This window comes from Eubalaena glacialis, unplaced genomic scaffold (genome assembly GCF_028564815.1).
Source record: "Eubalaena glacialis isolate mEubGla1 unplaced genomic scaffold, mEubGla1.1.hap2.+ XY scaffold_353, whole genome shotgun sequence".
In the NCBI taxonomy this organism is placed as follows: domain Eukaryota; kingdom Metazoa; phylum Chordata; class Mammalia; order Artiodactyla; family Balaenidae; genus Eubalaena; species Eubalaena glacialis.
The window spans coordinates 70,567-89,098 of NW_026871306.1; the positions used below are offsets into that span (position 1 = coordinate 70,567).

The 18,532-nt window shown below is 62.3% G+C and overlaps 12 non-coding genes across 12 annotated transcripts; 8 read left to right on the forward strand and 4 right to left on the reverse strand.

The window, feature by feature from the left end:
- The first annotated feature begins 319 nt into the window (after window positions 1–319).
- Window positions 320–391, forward strand: TRNAG-UCC (transfer RNA glycine (anticodon UCC)). The gene has a single exon. It is a non-coding gene; the product is annotated as a tRNA-Gly (tRNA).
- Window positions 392–669: 278 nt separating this feature from the next.
- Window positions 670–741, forward strand: TRNAE-CUC (transfer RNA glutamic acid (anticodon CUC)). The gene has a single exon. It is a non-coding gene; the product is annotated as a tRNA-Glu (tRNA).
- A 4,135-nt stretch (window positions 742–4,876) lies between these two features.
- Window positions 4,877–4,947, reverse strand: TRNAG-GCC (transfer RNA glycine (anticodon GCC)). The gene has a single exon. It is a non-coding gene; the product is annotated as a tRNA-Gly (tRNA).
- Window positions 4,948–6,612: 1,665 nt separating this feature from the next.
- TRNAL-CAG (transfer RNA leucine (anticodon CAG)) lies at window positions 6,613–6,695 on the reverse strand. Its single transcript has one exon. It is a non-coding gene; the product is annotated as a tRNA-Leu (tRNA).
- A 578-nt stretch (window positions 6,696–7,273) lies between these two features.
- Window positions 7,274–7,345, forward strand: TRNAD-GUC (transfer RNA aspartic acid (anticodon GUC)). The gene has a single exon. It is a non-coding gene; the product is annotated as a tRNA-Asp (tRNA).
- An 844-nt stretch (window positions 7,346–8,189) lies between these two features.
- TRNAG-UCC (transfer RNA glycine (anticodon UCC)) lies at window positions 8,190–8,261 on the forward strand. Its single transcript has one exon. It is a non-coding gene; the product is annotated as a tRNA-Gly (tRNA).
- Window positions 8,262–8,539: 278 nt separating this feature from the next.
- On the forward strand, window positions 8,540–8,611 carry TRNAE-CUC (transfer RNA glutamic acid (anticodon CUC)). Its single transcript has one exon. It is a non-coding gene; the product is annotated as a tRNA-Glu (tRNA).
- A 4,134-nt stretch (window positions 8,612–12,745) lies between these two features.
- Window positions 12,746–12,816, reverse strand: TRNAG-GCC (transfer RNA glycine (anticodon GCC)). The gene has a single exon. It is a non-coding gene; the product is annotated as a tRNA-Gly (tRNA).
- Window positions 12,817–14,489: 1,673 nt separating this feature from the next.
- TRNAL-CAG (transfer RNA leucine (anticodon CAG)) lies at window positions 14,490–14,572 on the reverse strand. Its single transcript has one exon. It is a non-coding gene; the product is annotated as a tRNA-Leu (tRNA).
- Window positions 14,573–15,150: 578 nt separating this feature from the next.
- On the forward strand, window positions 15,151–15,222 carry TRNAD-GUC (transfer RNA aspartic acid (anticodon GUC)). The gene has a single exon. It is a non-coding gene; the product is annotated as a tRNA-Asp (tRNA).
- Window positions 15,223–16,075: 853 nt separating this feature from the next.
- TRNAG-UCC (transfer RNA glycine (anticodon UCC)) lies at window positions 16,076–16,147 on the forward strand. Its single transcript has one exon. It is a non-coding gene; the product is annotated as a tRNA-Gly (tRNA).
- A 278-nt stretch (window positions 16,148–16,425) lies between these two features.
- On the forward strand, window positions 16,426–16,497 carry TRNAE-CUC (transfer RNA glutamic acid (anticodon CUC)). The gene has a single exon. It is a non-coding gene; the product is annotated as a tRNA-Glu (tRNA).
- The last annotated feature ends 2,035 nt before the right edge of the window (window positions 16,498–18,532 follow it).

Here is an 18,532-nt window from a genome sequence, read left to right on the forward strand (position 1 = left end):
AGGGCAGCTTCGTAGGGCTGGCGCGGGTGGGGCGCCGGGGAGCCTTGGTGGCGCCTGTGACGTCACAGAGCTGCCGGCCGGCGGGGCGTCGGGGCAGGGCTGCTCCAAGCGGCGGCTGCGGCGGCGGCGGCGGCTGAGGAGGAGGAGGAGGAGGAGGAGGAGGACGAGGAGGAGGACGAGGAAGAGAAAGGGGAGTAGGAGGAGGAAGAGAAGGAGGAGGAGGAGGAGGAGGAGGAGGAGGAGGAGGAGAAGGCGGCGGCGACGAGAGTGCGCTCGGGCGAGCCCGGTGCCGGCGTCTCGGGGCGGCCCGGGCTGTGCAGCGTTGGTGGTATAGTGGTGAGCATAGCTGCCTTCCAAGCAGTTGACCCGGGTTCGATTCCCGGCCAACGCAGCGGGCTGACCTTTTACCGAGCTCCACGGGCGGCCGGCCGGCCGGGGGCCTGTGAGGGAGAGCTGGGAGCAGGGAGCTAGCTGGCCCCAGCGGCTTTTCTTGTGTGTGCGAGAAGCAGGCGCGCAGTGTTCTGAGGGCGCTGCAAGCAGGAAGGACGGTAGGACACGTGGATTGCCAGGGGCGGCGCGTGGCTGGACTTGGAAAGGCCGGGTCTTGGCGCCAAGGTGGCGCCGAGCGGGTGCTATGGGTCCAGCAGGAGCAGTGGTAGAGCCTGACGCTCCCTGGTGGTCTAGTGGTTAGGATTCGGCGCTCTCACCGCCGCGGCCCGGGTTCGATTCCCGGTCAGGGAAGCCTTTCTTCTGCCTCTCTACCTCCCACCGTCCACATCCCACTTTTAGGCCACGCTTGCTCCGCGGCCTCGGCGCCCCGACAAGAGCCGCCCGGTGCCCTGCACCTCCAGCCCAAGCCCTGCCAGGCAACCTCCACCCTCCCTCCCCGGCCAAACCTTTTGGCCGCACTGGCGCGCGCCCACTCGAGGCCTTCGACGTCCCGTGTCTTCCTTTTCGGACGCTTGCCTCAGCCCCAAACACGAGTGGCCGGGGCCGCGCCTCTCGCCGCCGTGGCCGTGGCCACGAGCAAACGCCCCCGCCTGTGTCTGGACTCTCCATCAGCACTGCTTTTCCCCCACGGCGACAGCGGCGGCAGCGCCGACGGCGACGGCGGTGTCACACGCGGTGCCTTCTAACAAAGCCGGATCCCCTGTGGAAAGGAGCACCGGTGGGCAGACGGGTGCTTCGCACCACCGCAGCAGGTTTCCTGAACGCCCTTGCCGGTGCCGTGGGGGTGGCTGACAGTGTGGGATGAAGGTGTTTGTGGCCGCGGTCGGTGGCCACCCCACGCGGGTTAGGGAACGGAGCAGAAGGACCCCATGGAGAGAGGGCGGCGGTGGGCCGCGTGCTGGGAGGTGCGAGGAAGGGCCTGGGGTGTCTGGGTGGAGCGCGGGCAGGAGCGGGAGGTGTTGGGCTGGCGGGGACCTGGCCCGGGAGAGCGGCTGGCCACTCAGGCAGGGGCTCAGCAGAAGCTTGGGGGTGGTGGCAGCACCTGGCCCGGCACGTGTGTACGGGTGGGTCAGATCAGGGGCCGGGGTGGGCCTGGAGTAGGAGTGCGTCTGAGGAGCACTGGCGGAAGTGAGACTTCCGGGCAGGACATGTGACAGTCGGGCCTGGGATACAAGGGGAAGGTGGCGGGGAGAGGGGTCCGAGCCGGCAGGCTGGGGGGAAGGGCGGGGTGTGTGAGTGGGCTGTGGGGCGAGGAAGACGGTGGGAGAGGACCCCTTCGCGGTGGGGTGGCGGGTGAGCGCGCCAGACTGGTGTGCTGTGCGGCAAGGTGGTCAGGCTAACCAGTGGGTTGGGACTGGGGGCGGTGGGTAGGAGGCAGGCAAGAGAAGAGCAGAAACGGAGCGCGCCTCAGGGGCTAGGCGGGGTCCGAATGGGGTGGGGGCATTCTACTGCCCCAGAGACATATACATCACCTCTCATCGGGAGAAACCATCCGGTCTCAGGTGTGTGTGGCGGCGGGGGTGGGGGGAGGAGGGGTTGAGGTTGAAAGAGGCCAAAGGAGAGGTCCCCTATGATCCAGCAATCCCACTCCTGGGTACGTACCCGGCAATGACGAAACAAGAGTGCAAAAAGGCACAAGCACCTCCACGTTCACAGCGGCACTATTTGCAGTAGCCAAGACACGGGAAAAAAACCCAAGTGCCCGTCAACGGGTGGCTAGTACAAGAAGAGGTGGTATATATGTACTATGGGATATTACTCAGCCATTAATAAAAAAGAATGAAATATTGCCATTTGCCACAACAAGAATGCTCCCAGAGAATATTACACTTAGTGAAGTAGGTCCGACAGAGAAGCACAAAGATATGTGGAATCTAAAAAGTACTACCAATGAATCTATGTGCAAAACAGAAACAGACTCACAGACCTAGAAGACACAGTGATGGTTACCCGAGGTAAAAAGGAGGGGTGGAGGGATAAATTAGGAGCTCGATGAACAGATACACAGTACTTCATATAAAGGAGATAAGCAACAAGGATTTCCAGAATAACGCAGGGAGTGATAGTCAATATCCTGCAATAACCTGTAGTGGAAATCAATCTGAAACAATATTAGACATGGAAAACAGTATCCCCCTTGCTGTACACCTGAAACTAACTCAATATTGTTAATCAACTCTTCTTCTTAAACCACGAGTACTAGTACTTATAAGTAAGTAAGTAAGTAAATAAATAAAAACAACGACCAAAATAAACAGGAGAAACATGAGCCATCAGATGATCCAGCAATCCCCGTCGTGGGTACACATCCGCCAAAGAGAAAAACTGTTGTTTGAAGAGATCCACGCACCCCCGTGTTTGCAGCAGCACTGTGTGCCGCAGCCAAGACATAGAAAAAACCCATGTGCCCGTCAACAGTTGGCTGACAGGAAAAGATGCGGTATATATGTACTGTGGAATATTACTCAGCCATTTCAGAAAACGAAATATTGCCATTTGCCACAATAAGGATGGTCCTAGAGAACATTACACTTAGCGAAGTAAGTCTGACAGAGAAGCACAAACATACGTGGAATCTAAAACATAATAGAAAAGAAGGTATGTGCAAAAGAGAAACAGACTCACAGACATAGGAAACACACTGATGGTTCCCCGAGGAGAACGGGAGGGGTGGAGGCATAAATTAGGAGCTGCGATGAACAGATACACCGTACTTCATATAAAAGACATAAGCAACAAGGATTTCCAGAATAACACCGGGAATGATATTCAATATCCTGTAGTAAACTGTAATGGAAAGCAATCTGAAACAATATTAGACATGGAAGACAGTATCCGCTTTGCTGTGCACCTGAAACTAACTCAATATCGTTAATCAACTTTTCTTCCAAAATTACAGCTACTAGTTCTTATAAGTAAATGAATAAGTAAATATTAAATGCATAAATAAAAACAACACACTAAATAAATAGGTGGAATACGAGCTCCCATATGATCCAGCCCTCCCCATCGTGGGTACACATCGGCAAAGGAGAGAAACTGTCATTTGCAGAGATCCATGCACCCCCACGTTCACAGCAGCACTACGGGCCACAGCCAAGACATGGACAAAACCCAAGTGCCCATCAACCGATGGCTGGCACAGGAAGACGTGGTACGTATGTACTGTGGAATATTACTCAGCCATACAAAAGAGTGAGATATTGCCATTTGCACCGATAAGGATGGACCTAGAGTATACTCCACTTAGCGACGTAAGTCAGGCAGAGAAGCACAAAGATATGTGGAATCTAAACCGTACTACAAACGGATGTATGTGCCAAAGAGCAACGGACTCACAGACATGGAAAACACACTGTTCGTTACCCAAGGGGAAAGTGTAGGGCAGGGAAGAATCCGGAGCTGCGATTAACAGAGGGGAAATACTATACATAAAGCACAGAAGCAACAAGGATTTGCCGTACAGCACAGGGAACTGTATTCATATGTCGTGATAACGTATAATGGAAAATAACCTGGAAAAGGACATATAACTGAATCACTTGGCTGTACACCTGAAAGTAACCCAGTATTGTAAATCAACCGTACTGCTACGAAAAGGAGACGAAGACGAAGGGGGAAAAAAGGAGGGCAACGGGACAGAGGCAAGGGCAGGATCCTTGACAACGTAGGATTTGGAAAGGATCGGGGGAAAAGTGGGGAGATAGGGGGTGGGATGGGGGTGTCTGTGGGAGTAGGGTGGAGGCTGAGGTGGTGGTGCCGGTGGTGCTGTCCCGAGGGCTGACGCTGTTGGTGGGAGCAGAGGTTCAGGGGAGGGGGTGGTGTTTGTCGTGCTGATGGTGGTGGTGGCAGTAGTGGTGGAGGAGCGGGCCGGTGTTGGAAACGTATTTCTGTCGAGGGTCAGAACATGAATCTAGAGTGCAGTCTGCGATGATAGTGTGGACTTCTTTTTGAACTCCTCGTGCAAGTGGACGCTTTGGGGACTCTCCAGGAAAATGGGATGTATCACTCCCAGAGGTGGCAACTTCCTTGCTCCTGGTTGTGCAAACATAGTATAACTTTCGCAGTGCGGGCAGAGTGAGGCAGAGAGCTTGGAAACGTGGCGAAAGGTGAAGAGGTTGGGCTGTGCGGGTGCCAGTGTGGGGTGTTCCTTACAGCGAGAAGCGTGACACAAGCGGGGTCGGGGTAAGGACGAGAGCAAGGACAAGGAAGGGGTCTGGGCGTAAGAGTGGCTGAGCCCGCAAGGTGTCAGGTCCTGGAGGCGTGGCTCCCGGGTGTGTGTGGGGTGGGGGCGTCTGCGTGGGAAGGACAGGGGCCGGAAGGTGCGGTGGTGAGCGAGCTGTTGCAGGACCGGTGCCTTGAGTGTGGCAGCGGGGAAGCCCAGCTCCGCTGTGGGGCTGCGGGAACCAAAAGGGGACGCTGCGGCTGCATGGGCCGGGAATCGAACCCGGGCCTCCCGCGTGGCAGGCGAGAATTCTACCACTGAACCACCCATGCACCGATGGCCGCCGGCGCCCGGCGCTGCCCCAGCGGCGCTCGCCGCCAACCGCCGGACCCTGGTCACTGCTCGCCCCGTGGGCATGTGCTCCATTTGAGCAGGAGGCCGACGGGCCACCTGAATGAGAGGCTCCGGGCACGCTGGCGACCCCAGGGCGCGAGGCGGTCGGAAGCACCGAGGGACGAGGGACGGAGGGACGCAGGCGTGCTCGGCCCGTCCCGCGCTTTCTCTGCCGTCCACGGCCGCCGCGAGACTGTCGGTGTCGCCAGAGGAAGCCAGGAGCCGAAGCGGCCTGGCCCGCGCCCGAATCCCAGTCAGGGCAGGCGAGGCGTGGCCGCTGCGGCTGAGCGCCGACGTTCCTCTCAGCAGCCGCCCGGCCCCGACGCACAGCCCCTCTGGCGGCTGGCTTTCTTGCTGGTGCGGGGCGTGCGAGGGCGGGCGGGGGCAGGGATCGGAGCTCGGGGCTGTGCAGGGACCGCGAGCGTGGGAGATGGACACCGGGCACCGCCGCCGCCGCCGCCGCCGCCGCCGCCGCCGTCGCCGAGCGGCGCTCAGGCCACAAGACCAAAGGTGTCTGAGCCTCGCTTCTGCGCTCTGGCCCACCCCTCTCCCGCGGGGTCCCGCTCTGCTGCGTTGGTTGTGAGGAGAAGCACTTGGGCAGACTGGCTGCTGGCTCGCGGACAGCCCGGTGAGGGAGGGAGCGCGCCAGGGTGTGGTTGGGTCCGGCCGGAGCAGCGGCTTCCCCGAGGGACTTGCGCTGTGGCGCCGAGGTGGGTGGCCCGGGCTGGGGGCCGGACGTCTGTGGTGGGTGACAGGGCATCCAGGGCTTCCGCTCACTACTCACTGGAGCACCGTTCCCGGGAGCGACTCCTGCGCCAGGCCCCGTGCAGGGAGGGCCCCCTGTTGGCTGGCCAGCAGGAGGCTGGGCTGCACGCGGCCCGGCAGGCAGGCAGGCAGGCAGGCAGGTAGGCAGGTGTGGTCCGGCCAAGGTCCCAAGGCGAAAAAGCACCGAGGGCACGCACCACAGGCCGGCAAGACGGTGTGGCTGTGGAGGGAATGGAATGGGCAGGCGGGCCGTTGGGGCTGGCGGGAAGGACAGGATGTTGGAAAGAGGGAGAGCTGCTGGTGGCGGAAGTGGAAGAAAGGCTGTGAGAGCGAGTCCGCTGTTCACCGGGCCGAAGTCGGAGGGCGGGCCAGGCGTGGACGGGCTTTCCACACGCGGCCGTTCTGCGTGTGGCGGTGGGGGCGGGGTGGAGCGTGGGAGTGGGAGTGGGAGGGAGGGACGAAGGCAGGCAGGCAGGCAGGCAGGCAGGCAGGCAGGCAGGCAGGAAAACCAGCAGCAGCAGCAGCAGCCGCAAGCAGGTGAGGAAAGATGGGCTGCGAAGGACTGAAGGTTTTTCTGGTGGGGGTGCAGGTAGGAGGGGGCTTAGGAGCTGGCCCCTGGGGAGGGCGTTTGTCCGGAAAGCCAGTCGCCGGAGGGTTCCTAGTGCGCCGTTTCTGCCAGGCCCGCGGCCGTGGCTGAGAAGGTCCCGCGTCTGAGAGGCGTGGATGTCCGGGCCGGAGTTTGGAGAGGCCGCAAGAGTGCAGGGCGCGAACGGACTGGAAGGCAGTAAAGCGCTGCCATAGGGCCGGGTGCGTTTGTCGGGCGGGCCAAAAGGCTGGCTTGTCAGGAGTGGGATTCGAACCCACGCCTCCAGGGGAGACTGCGACCTGAACGCAGCGCCTTAGACCGCTCGGCCATCCTGACGGCGGGCCTGGGCGTGCGCGTGGCCGCTGGGCTGGCTGGGACCCGACGCGACGCGAACCCCGGTGCCCTTGGCGGGGCGCGGTGCTCCGCGCCAGGCGCGCGGCCGTCTGGGTGAGCGACAGAACGGGCGCGCGGCGGCCGACGGGGAGCACGGCCAGACGACGCGCCTGGCTGCGCCGCGGTGGCGCCCTCGCCCACCCCTGGCCCCGGACGCAGCCGGGCCGCGTCGGGCCAGCCCCTGCCGCCGACCCCCACCCGCGCGTCTCCTCGCCGGCCATGGCCCGGCGCGCGCCCACCCCCTCCTCGCAGCCTTGCTTTCCGTCTCGGGCCCCCTCCACCCGGCGCGATCCCCGCGTCGGAGGCAGTAGGCAGCGCGCACTCGGAGTTTTCAGGGCCACGCGGGTCCGGGTCCCTGTCGGGGTCGGGGGCTGCTGCTTTGGAGGACGCGGTTGGTGTGGCGTTGGGTCGGGTCGGGTCGGGCACGAGCCGGGCGCCCGTGGTGGGCAGGGGGCCGGAGGGCAGGGGGAGGCGTCGGCAGGCAGCCCGAGAGCGGCCGGGCGCGGGGGCGGTGGCCGCCGTCCTCGTTAGTATAGTGGTGAGTATCCCCGCCTGTCACGCGGGAGACCGGGGTTCGATTCCCCGACGGGGAGGCAACACGCCCTCTTTTGGTGGCTGGCGCCGCTCTCTGTCCTGCCGCCTGGCTCCCAAGGGCCCTTCTTCTCCTCCCTCCGCCCTCCGCCCTCCAGCGAGGCGCAGGGCGCCAGCGCGTGCCCAGCCTGCCCACCCTCGCCCCCCTGCAGCCACCCAGCCCTTCCTCCTCGCCGGGCGCTCAGTCGCCAGGGCCGAGCGACGGCCTCCTCTGGACCCCACAAGCGCCCGATGACATTGCGGCCCGCCCCAAGTGGCTGTCTCAGGGGGCTCCTTGCGTCGCGACGCACAGCTGCGCAGCTATGCACAGCGGCATAGGTGCACAGCTGCCGGGACGGGTGGGAGGCGGATGAGTGCCGTCCCCCTGTCGGTGCGGGGAGTGGCCTGGCCCAGCGCCCGGTGGAGAAGGGCTTTGGCGAGCCGGGGGCTGGAAGACGCGTGCCCCGGGGGCGGGGGCGGGCCGCGGCGTGGAGCGGAGGGCCCTGGAGCAGCAAGGCAGCGAGAGCGCCCCCCTGAGGCGGTCGGGCCGGTGGCCGAGGGCAGCTTCGTAGGGCTGGCGCGGGTGGGGCGCCGGGGAGCCTTGGTGGCGCCTGTGACGTCACAGAGCTGCCGGCCGGCGGGGCGTCGGGGCAGGGCTGCTCCAAGCGGCGGCTGCGGCGGCGGCGGCGGCTGAGGAGGAGGAGGAGGAGGAGGACGAGGAGGAGGACGAGGAAGAGAAAGGGGAGTAGGAGGAGGAAGAGAAGGAGGAGGAGGAGGAGGAGGAGGAGGAGGAGGAGAAGGCGGCGGCGACGAGAGTGCGCTCGGGCGAGCCCGGTGCCGGCGTCTCGGGGCGGCCCGGGCTGTGCAGCGTTGGTGGTATAGTGGTGAGCATAGCTGCCTTCCAAGCAGTTGACCCGGGTTCGATTCCCGGCCAACGCAGCGGGCTGACCTTTTACCGAGCTCCACGGGCGGCCGGCCGGCCGGGGGCCTGTGAGGGAGAGCTGGGAGCAGGGAGCTAGCTGGCCCCAGCGGCTTTTCTTGTGTGTGCGAGAAGCAGGCGCGCAGTGTTCTGAGGGCGCTGCAAGCAGGAAGGACGGTAGGACACGTGGATTGCCAGGGGCGGCGCGTGGCTGGACTTGGAAAGGCCGGGTCTTGGCGCCAAGGTGGCGCCGAGCGGGTGCTATGGGTCCAGCAGGAGCAGTGGTAGAGCCTGACGCTCCCTGGTGGTCTAGTGGTTAGGATTCGGCGCTCTCACCGCCGCGGCCCGGGTTCGATTCCCGGTCAGGGAAGCCTTTCTTCTGCCTCTCTACCTCCCACCGTCCACATCCCACTTTTAGGCCACGCTTGCTCCGCGGCCTCGGCGCCCCGACAAGAGCCGCCCGGTGCCCTGCACCTCCAGCCCAAGCCCTGCCAGGCAACCTCCACCCTCCCTCCCCGGCCAAACCTTTTGGCCGCACTGGCACGCGCCCACTCGAGGCCTTCGACGTCCCGTGTCTTCCTTTTCGGACGCTTGCCTCAGCCCCAAACACGAGTGGCCGGGGCCGCGCCTCTCGCCGCCGTGGCCGTGGCCACGAGCAAACGCCCCCGCCTGTGTCTGGACTCTCCATCAGCACTGCTTTTCCCCCACGGCGACAGCGGCGGCAGCGCCGACGGCGACGGCGGTGTCACACGCGGTGCCTTCTAACAAAGCCGGATCCCCTGTGGAAAGGAGCACCGGTGGGCAGACGGGTGCTTCGCACCACCGCAGCAGGTTTCCTGAACGCCCTTGCCGGTGCCGTGGGGGTGGCTGACAGTGTGGGATGAAGGTGTTTGTGGCCGCGGTCGGTGGCCACCCCACGCGGGTTAGGGAACGGAGCAGAAGGACCCCATGGAGAGAGGGCGGCGGTGGGCCGCGTGCTGGGAGGTGCGAGGAAGGGCCTGGGGTGTCTGGGTGGAGCGCGGGCAGGAGCGGGAGGTGTTGGGCTGGCGGGGACCTGGCCCGGGAGAGCGGCTGGCCACTCAGGCAGGGGCTCAGCAGAAGCTTGGGGGTGGTGGCAGCACCTGGCCCGGCACGTGTGTACGGGTGGGTCAGATCAGGGGCCGGGGTGGGCCTGGAGTAGGAGTGCGTCTGAGGAGCACTGGCGGAAGTGAGACTTCCGGGCAGGACATGTGACAGTCGGGCCTGGGATACAAGGGGAAGGTGGCGGGGAGAGGGGTCCGAGCCGGCAGGCTGGGGGGAAGGGCGGGGTGTGTGAGTGGGCTGTGGGGCGAGGAAGACGGTGGGAGAGGACCCCTTCGCGGTGGGGTGGCGGGTGAGCGCGCCAGACTGGTGTGCTGTGCGGCAAGGTGGTCAGGCTAACCAGTGGGTTGGGACTGGGGGCGGTGGGTAGGAGGCAGGCAAGAGAAGAGCAGAAACGGAGCGCGCCTCAGGGGCTAGGCGGGGTCCGAATGGGGTGGGGGCATTCTACTGCCCCAGAGACATATACATCACCTCTCATCGGGAGAAACCATCCGGTCTCAGGTGTGTGTGGCGGCGGGGGTGGGGGGAGGAGGGGTTGAGGTTGAAAGAGGCCAAAGGAGAGGTCCCCTATGATCCAGCAATCCCACTCCTGGGTACGTACCCGGCAATGACGAAACAAGAGTGCAAAAAGGCACAAGCACCTCCACGTTCACAGCGGCACTATTTGCAGTAGCCAAGACACGGGAAAAAACCCAAGTGCCCGTCAACGGGTGGCTAGCACAAGAAGAGGTGGTATATATGTACTATGGGATATTACTCAGCCATTAATAAAAAAGAATGAAATATTGCCATTTGCCGCAACAAGAATGCTCCCAGAGAATATTACACTTAGTGAAGTAGGTCCGACAGAGAAGCACAAAGATATGTGGAATCTAAAAAGTACTACCAATGAATCTATGTGCAAAACAGAAACAGACTCACAGACCTAGAAGACACAGTGATGGTTACCCGAGGTAAAAAGGAGGGGTGGAGGGATAAATTAGGAGCTCGATGAACAGATACACAGTACTTCATATAAAGGAGATAAGCAACAAGGATTTCCAGAATAACGCAGGGAGTGATAGTCAATATCCTGCAATAACCTGTAGTGGAAATCAATCTGAAACAATATTAGACATGGAAAACAGTATCCCCCTTGCTGTACACCTGAAACTAACTCAATATTGTTAATCAACTCTTCTTCTTAAACCACGAGTACTAGTACTTATAAGTAAGTAAGTAAGTAAATAAATAAAAACAACGACCAAAATAAACAGGAGAAACATGAGCCATCAGATGATCCAGCAATCCCCGTCGTGGGTACACATCCGCCAAAGAGAAAAACTGTTGTTTGAAGAGATCCACGCACCCCCGTGTTTGCAGCAGCACTGTGTGCCGCAGCCAAGACATAGAAAAAACCCATGTGCCCGTCAACAGTTGGCTGACAGGAAGAGATGCGGTATATATGTACTGTGGAATATTACTCAGCCATTTCAGAAAACGAAATATTGCCATTTGCCACAATAAGGATGGTCCTAGAGAACATTACACTTAGCGAAGTAAGTCTGACAGAGAAGCACAAACATACGTGGAATCTAAAACATAATAGAAAAGAAGGTATGTGCAAAAGAGAAACAGACTCACAGACATAGGAAACACACTGATGGTTCCCCGAGGAGAACGGGAGGGGTGGAGGCATAAATTAGGAGCTGCGATGAACAGATACACCGTACTTCATATAAAAGACATAAGCAACAAGGATTTCCAGAATAACACCGGGAATGATATTCAATATCCTGTAGTAAACTGTAATGGAAAGCAATCTGAAACAATATTAGACATGGAAGACAGTATCCGCTTTGCTGTGCACCTGAAACTAACTCAATATCGTTAATCAACTTTTCTTCCAAAATTACAGCTACTAGTTCTTATAAGTAAATGAATAAGTAAATATTAAATGCATAAATAAAAACAACACACTAAATAAATAGGTGGAATACGAGCTCCCATATGATCCAGCCCTCCCCATCGTGGGTACACATCGGCAAAGGAGAGAAACTGTCATTTGCAGAGATCCATGCACCCCCACGTTCACAGCAGCACTACGGGCCACAGCCAAGACATGGACAAAACCCAAGTGCCCATCAACCGATGGCTGGCACAGGAAGACGTGGTACGTATGTACTGTGGAATATTACTCAGCCATACAAAAGAGTGAGATATTGCCATTTGCACCGATAAGGATGGACCTAGAGTATACTCCACTTAGCGACGTAAGTCAGGCAGAGAAGCACAAAGATATGTGGAATCTAAACCGTACTACAAACGGATGTATGTGCCAAAGAGCAACGGACTCACAGACATGGAAAACACACTGTTCGTTACCCAAGGGGAAAGTGTAGGGCAGGGAAGAATCCGGAGCTGCGATTAACAGAGGGGAAATACTATACATAAAGCACAGAAGCAACAAGGATTTGCCGTACAGCACAGGGAACTGTATTCATATGTCGTGATAACGTATAATGGAAAATAACCTGGAAAAGGACATATAACTGAATCACTTGGCTGTACACCTGAAAGTAACCCAGTATTGTAAATCAACCGTACTGCTACGAAAAGGAGACGAAGACGAAGGGGGAAAAAAGGAGGGCAACGGGACAGAGGCAAGGGCAGGATCCTTGACAACGTAGGATTTGGAAAGGATCGGGGGAAAAGTGGGGAGATAGGGGGTGGGATGGGGGTGTCTGTGGGAGTAGGGTGGAGGCTGAGGTGGTGGTGCCGGTGGTGCTGTCCCGAGGGCTGACGCTGTTGGTGGGAGCAGAGGTTCAGGGGAGGGGGTGGTGTTTGTCGTGCTGATGGTGGTGGTGGCAGTAGTGGTGGAGGAGCGGGCCGGTGTTGGAAACGTATTTCTGTCGAGGGTCAGAACATGAATCTAGAGTGCAGTCTGCGATGATAGTGTGGACTTCTTTTTGAACTCCTCGTGCAAGTGGACGCTTTGGGGACTCTCCAGGAAAATGGGATGTATCACTCCCAGAGGTGGCAACTTCCTTGCTCCTGGTTGTGCAAACATAGTATAACTTTCGCAGTGCGGGCAGAGTGAGGCAGAGAGCTTGGAAACGTGGCGAAAGGTGAAGAGGTTGGGCTGTGCGGGTGCCAGTGTGGGGTGTTCCTTACAGCGAGAAGCGTGACACAAGCGGGGTCGGGGTAAGGACGAGAGCAAGGACAAGGAAGGGGTCTGGGCGTAAGAGTGGCTGAGCCCGCAAGGTGTCAGGTCCTGGAGGCGTGGCTCCCGGGTGTGTGTGGGGTGGGGGCGTCTGCGTGGGAAGGACAGGGGCCGGAAGGTGCGGTGGTGAGCGAGCTGTTGCAGGACCGGTGCCTTGAGTGTGGCAGCGGGGAAGCCCAGCTCCGCTGTGGGGCTGCGGGAACCAAAAGGGGACGCTGCGGCTGCATGGGCCGGGAATCGAACCCGGGCCTCCCGCGTGGCAGGCGAGAATTCTACCACTGAACCACCCATGCACCGATGGCCGCCGGCGCCCGGCGCTGCCCCAGCGGCGCTCGCCGCCAACCGCCGGACCCTGGTCACTGCTCGCCCCGTGGGCATGTGCTCCATTTGAGCAGGAGGCCGACGGGCCACCTGAATGAGAGGCTCCGGGCACGCTGGCGACCCCAGGGCGCGAGGCGGTCGGAAGCACCGAGGGACGAGGGACGGAGGGACGCAGGCGTGCTCGGCCCGTCCCGCGCTTTCTCTGCCGTCCACGGCCGCCGCGAGACTGTCGGTGTCGCCAGAGGAAGCCAGGAGCCGAAGCGGCCTGGCCCGCGCCCGAATCCCAGTCAGGGCAGGCGAGGCGTGGCCGCTGCGGCTGAGCGCCGACGTTCCTCTCAGCAGCCGCCCGGCCCCGACGCACAGCCCCTCTGGCGGCTGGCTTTCTTGCTGGTGCGGGGCGTGCGAGGGCGGGCGGGGGCAGGGATCGGAGCTCGGGGCTGTGCAGGGACCGCGAGCGTGGGAGATGGACACCGGGCACCGCCGCCGCCGCCGCCGCCGCCGCCGCCGCCGTCGCCGAGCGGCGCTCAGGCCACAGGACCAAAGGTGTCTGAGCCTCGCTTCTGCGCTCTGGCCCACCCCTCTCCCGCGGGGTCCCGCTCTGCTGCGTTGGTTGTGAGGAGAAGCACTTGGGCAGACTGGCTGCTGGCTCGCGGACAGCCCGGTGAGGGAGGGAGCGCGCCAGGGTGTGGTTGGGTCCGGCCGGAGCAGCGGCTTCCCCGAGGGACTTGCGCTGTGGCGCCGAGGTGGGTGGCCCGGGCTGGGGGCCGGACGTCTGTGGTGGGTGACAGGGCATCCAGGGCTTCCGCTCACTACTCACTGGAGCACCGTTCCCGGGAGCGACTCCTGCGCCAGGCCCCGTGCAGGGAGGGCCCCCTGTTGGCTGGCCAGCAGGAGGCTGGGCTGCACGCGGCCCGGCAGGCAGGCAGGCAGGCAGGCAGGCAGGCAGGCAGGTAGGCAGGTGTGGTCCGGCCAAGGTCCCAAGGCGAAAAAGCACCGAGGGCACGCACCACAGGCCGGCAAGACGGTGTGGCTGTGGAGGGAATGGAATGGGCAGGCGGGCCGTTGGGGCTGGCGGGAAGGACAGGATGTTGGAAAGAGGGAGAGCTGCTGGTGGCGGAAGTGGAAGAAAGGCTGTGAGAGCGAGTCCGCTGTTCACCGGGCCGAAGTCGGAGGGCGGGCCAGGCGTGGACGGGCTTTCCACACGCGGCCGTTCTGCGTGTGGCGGTGGGGGCGGGGTGGAGCGTGGGAGTGGGAGTGGGAGGGAGGGACGAAGGCAGGCAGGCAGGCAGGCAGGCAGGCAGGCAGGCAGGAAAACCAGCAGCAGCAGCAGCAGCCGCAAGCAGGTGAGGAAAGATGGGCTGCGAAGGACTGAAGGTTTTTCTGGTGGGGGTGCAGGTAGGAGGGGGCTTAGGAGCTGGCCCCTGGGGAGGGCGTTTGTCCGGAAAGCCAGTCGCCGGAGGGTTCCTAGTGCGCCGTTTCTGCCAGGCCCGCGGCCGTGGCTGAGAAGGTCCCGCGTCTGAGAGGCGTGGATGTCCGGGCCGGAGTTTGGAGAGGCCGCAAGAGTGCAGGGCGCGAACGGACTGGAAGGCAGTAAAGCGCTGCCATAGGGCCGGGTGCGTTTGTCGGGCGGGCCAAAAGGCTGGCTTGTCAGGAGTGGGATTCGAACCCACGCCTCCAGGGGAGACTGCGACCTGAACGCAGCGCCTTAGACCGCTCGGCCATCCTGACGGCGGGCCTGGGCGTGCGCGTGGCCGCTGGGCTGGCTGGGACCCGACGCGACGCGAACCCCGGTGCCCTTGGCGGGGCGCGGTGCTCCGCGCCAGGCGCGCGGCCGTCTGGGTGAGCGACAGAACGGGCGCGCGGCGGCCGACGGGGAGCACGGCCAGACGACGCGCCTGGCTGCGCCGCGGTGGCGCCCTCGCCCACCCCTGGCCCCGGACGCAGCCGGGCCGCGTCGGGCCAGCCCCTGCCGCCGACCCCCACCCGCGCGTCTCCTCGCCGGCCATGGCCCGGCGCGCGCCCACCCCCTCCTCGCAGCCTTGCTTTCCGTCTCGGGCCCCCTCCACCCGGCGCGATCCCCGCGTCGGAGGCAGTAGGCAGCGCGCACTCGGAGTTTTCAGGGCCACGCGGGTCCGGGTCCCTGTCGGGGTCGGGGGCTGCTGCTTTGGAGGACGCGGTTGGTGTGGCGTTGGGTCGGGTCGGGTCGGGCACGAGCCGGGCGCCCGTGGTGGGCAGGGGGCCGGAGGGCAGGGGGAGGCGTCGGCAGGCAGCCCGAGAGCGGCCGGGCGCGGGGGCGGTGGCCGCCGTCCTCGTTAGTATAGTGGTGAGTATCCCCGCCTGTCACGCGGGAGACCGGGGTTCGATTCCCCGACGGGGAGGCAACACGCCCTCTTTTGGTGGCTGGCGCCGCTCTCTGTCCTGCCGCCTGGCTCCCAAGGGCCCTTCTTCTCCTCCCTCCGCCCTCCGCCCTCCAGCGAGGCGCAGGGCGCCAGCGCGTGCCCAGCCTGCCCACCCTCGCCCCCCTGCAGCCACCCAGCCCTTCCTCCTCGCCGGGCGCTCAGTCGCCAGGGCCGAGCGACGGCCTCCTCTGGACCCCACAAGCGCCCGATGACATTGCGGCCCGCCCCAAGTGGCTGTCTCAGGGGGCTCCTTGCGTCGCGACGCACAGCTGCGCAGCTATGCACAGCGGCATAGGTGCACAGCTGCCGGGACGGGTGGGAGGCGGATGAGTGCCGTCCCCCTGTCGGTGCGGGGAGTGGCCTGGCCCAGCGCCCGGTGGAGAAGGGCTTTGGCGAGCCGGGGGCTGGAAGACGCGTGCCCCGGGGGCGGGGGCGGGCCGCGGCGTGGAGCGGAGGGCCCTGGAGCAGCAAGGCAGCGAGAGCGCCCCCCTGAGGCGGTCGGGCCGGTGGCCGAGGGCAGCTTCGTAGGGCTGGCGCGGGTGGGGCGCCGGGGAGCCTTGGTGGCGCCTGTGACGTCACAGAGCTGCCGGCCGGCGGGGCGTCGGGGCAGGGCTGCTCCAAGCGGCGGCTGCGGCGGCGGCGGCGGCTGAGGAGGAGGAGGAGGAGGAGGAGGAGGACGAGGAGGAGGACGAGGAAGAGAAAGGGGAGTAGGAGGAGGAAGAGAAGGAGGAGGAGGAGGAGGAGGAGGAGGAGGAGGAGGAGAAGGCGGCGGCGACGAGAGTGCGCTCGGGCGAGCCCGGTGCCGGCGTCTCGGGGCGGCCCGGGCTGTGCAGCGTTGGTGGTATAGTGGTGAGCATAGCTGCCTTCCAAGCAGTTGACCCGGGTTCGATTCCCGGCCAACGCAGCGGGCTGACCTTTTACCGAGCTCCACGGGCGGCCGGCCGGCCGGGGGCCTGTGAGGGAGAGCTGGGAGCAGGGAGCTAGCTGGCCCCAGCGGCTTTTCTTGTGTGTGCGAGAAGCAGGCGCGCAGTGTTCTGAGGGCGCTGCAAGCAGGAAGGACGGTAGGACACGTGGATTGCCAGGGGCGGCGCGTGGCTGGACTTGGAAAGGCCGGGTCTTGGCGCCAAGGTGGCGCCGAGCGGGTGCTATGGGTCCAGCAGGAGCAGTGGTAGAGCCTGACGCTCCCTGGTGGTCTAGTGGTTAGGATTCGGCGCTCTCACCGCCGCGGCCCGGGTTCGATTCCCGGTCAGGGAAGCCTTTCTTCTGCCTCTCTACCTCCCACCGTCCACATCCCACTTTTAGGCCACGCTTGCTCCGCGGCCTCGGCGCCCCGACAAGAGCCGCCCGGTGCCCTGCACCTCCAGCCCAAGCCCTGCCAGGCAACCTCCACCCTCCCTCCCCGGCCAAACCTTTTGGCCGCACTGGCGCGCGCCCACTCGAGGCCTTCGACGTCCCGTGTCTTCCTTTTCGGACGCTTGCCTCAGCCCCAAACACGAGTGGCCGGGGCCGCGCCTCTCGCCGCCGTGGCCGTGGCCACGAGCAAACGCCCCCGCCTGTGTCTGGACTCTCCATCAGCACTGCTTTTCCCCCACGGCGACAGCGGCGGCAGCGCCGACGGCGACGGCGGTGTCACACGCGGTGCCTTCTAACAAAGCCGGATCCCCTGTGGAAAGGAGCACCGGTGGGCAGACGGGTGCTTCGCACCACCGCAGCAGGTTTCCTGAACGCCCTTGCCGGTGCCGTGGGGGTGGCTGACAGTGTGGGATGAAGGTGTTTGTGGCCGCGGTCGGTGGCCACCCCACGCGGGTTAGGGAACGGAGCAGAAGGACCCCATGGAGAGAGGGCGGCGGTGGGCCGCGTGCTGGGAGGTGCGAGGAAGGGCCTGGGGTGTCTGGGTGGAGCGCGGGCAGGAGCGGGAGGTGTTGGGCTGGCGGGGACCTGGCCCGGGAGAGCGGCTGGCCACTCAGGCAGGGGCTCAGCAGAAGCTTGGGGGTGGTGGCAGCACCTGGCCCGGCACGTGTGTACGGGTGGGTCAGATCAGGGGCCGGGGTGGGCCTGGAGTAGGAGTGCGTCTGAGGAGCACTGGCGGAAGTGAGACTTCCGGGCAGGACATGTGACAGTCGGGCCTGGGATACAAGGGGAAGGTGGCGGGGAGAGGGGTCCGAGCCGGCAGGCTGGGGGGAAGGGCGGGGTGTGTGAGTGGGCTGTGGGGCGAGGAAGACGGTGGGAGAGGACCCCTTCGCGGTGGGGTGGCGGGTGAGCGCGCCAGACTGGTGTGCTGTGCGGCAAGGTGGTCAGGCTAACCAGTGGGTTGGGACTGGGGGCGGTGGGTAGGAGGCAGGCAAGAGAAGAGCAGAAACGGAGCGCGCCTCAGGGGCTAGGCGGGGTCCGAATGGGGTGGGGGCATTCTACTGCCCCAGAGACATATACATCACCTCTCATCGGGAGAAACCATCCGGTCTCAGGTGTGTGTGGCGGCGGGGGTGGGGGGAGGAGGGGTTGAGGTTGAAAGAGGCCAAAGGAGAGGTCCCCTATGATCCAGCAATCCCACTCCTGGGTACGTACCCGGCAATGACGAAACAAGAGTGCAAAAAGGCACAAGCACCTCCACGTTCACAGCGGCACTATTTGCAGTAGCCAAGACACGGGAAAAAACCCAAGTGCCCGTCAACGGGTGGCTAGTACAAGAAGAGGTGGTATATATGTACTATGGGATATTACTCAGCCATTAATAAAAAAGAATGAAATATTGCCATTTGCCGCAACAAGAATGCTCCCAGAGAATATTACACTTAGTGAAGTAGGTCCGACAGAGAAGCACAAAGATATGTGGAATCTAAAAAGTACTACCAATGAATCTATGTGCAAAACAGAAACAGACTCACAGACCTAGAAGACACAGTGATGGTTACCCGAGGTAAAAAGGAGGGGTGGAGGGATAAATTAGGAGCTCGATGAACAGATACACAGTACTTCATATAAAGGAGATAAGCAACAAGGATTTCCAGAATAACGCAGGGAGTGATAGTCAATATCCTGCAATAACCTGTAGTGGAAATCAATCTGAAACAATATTAGACATGGAAAACAGTATCCCCCTTGCTGTACACCTGAAACTAACTCAATATTGTTAATCAACTCTTCTTCTTAAACCACGAGTACTAGTACTTATAAGTAAGTAAGTAAGTAAATAAATAAAAACAACGACCAAAATAAACAGGAGAAACATGAGCCATCAGATGATCCAGCAATCCCCGTCGTGGGTACACATCCGCCAAAGAGAAAAACT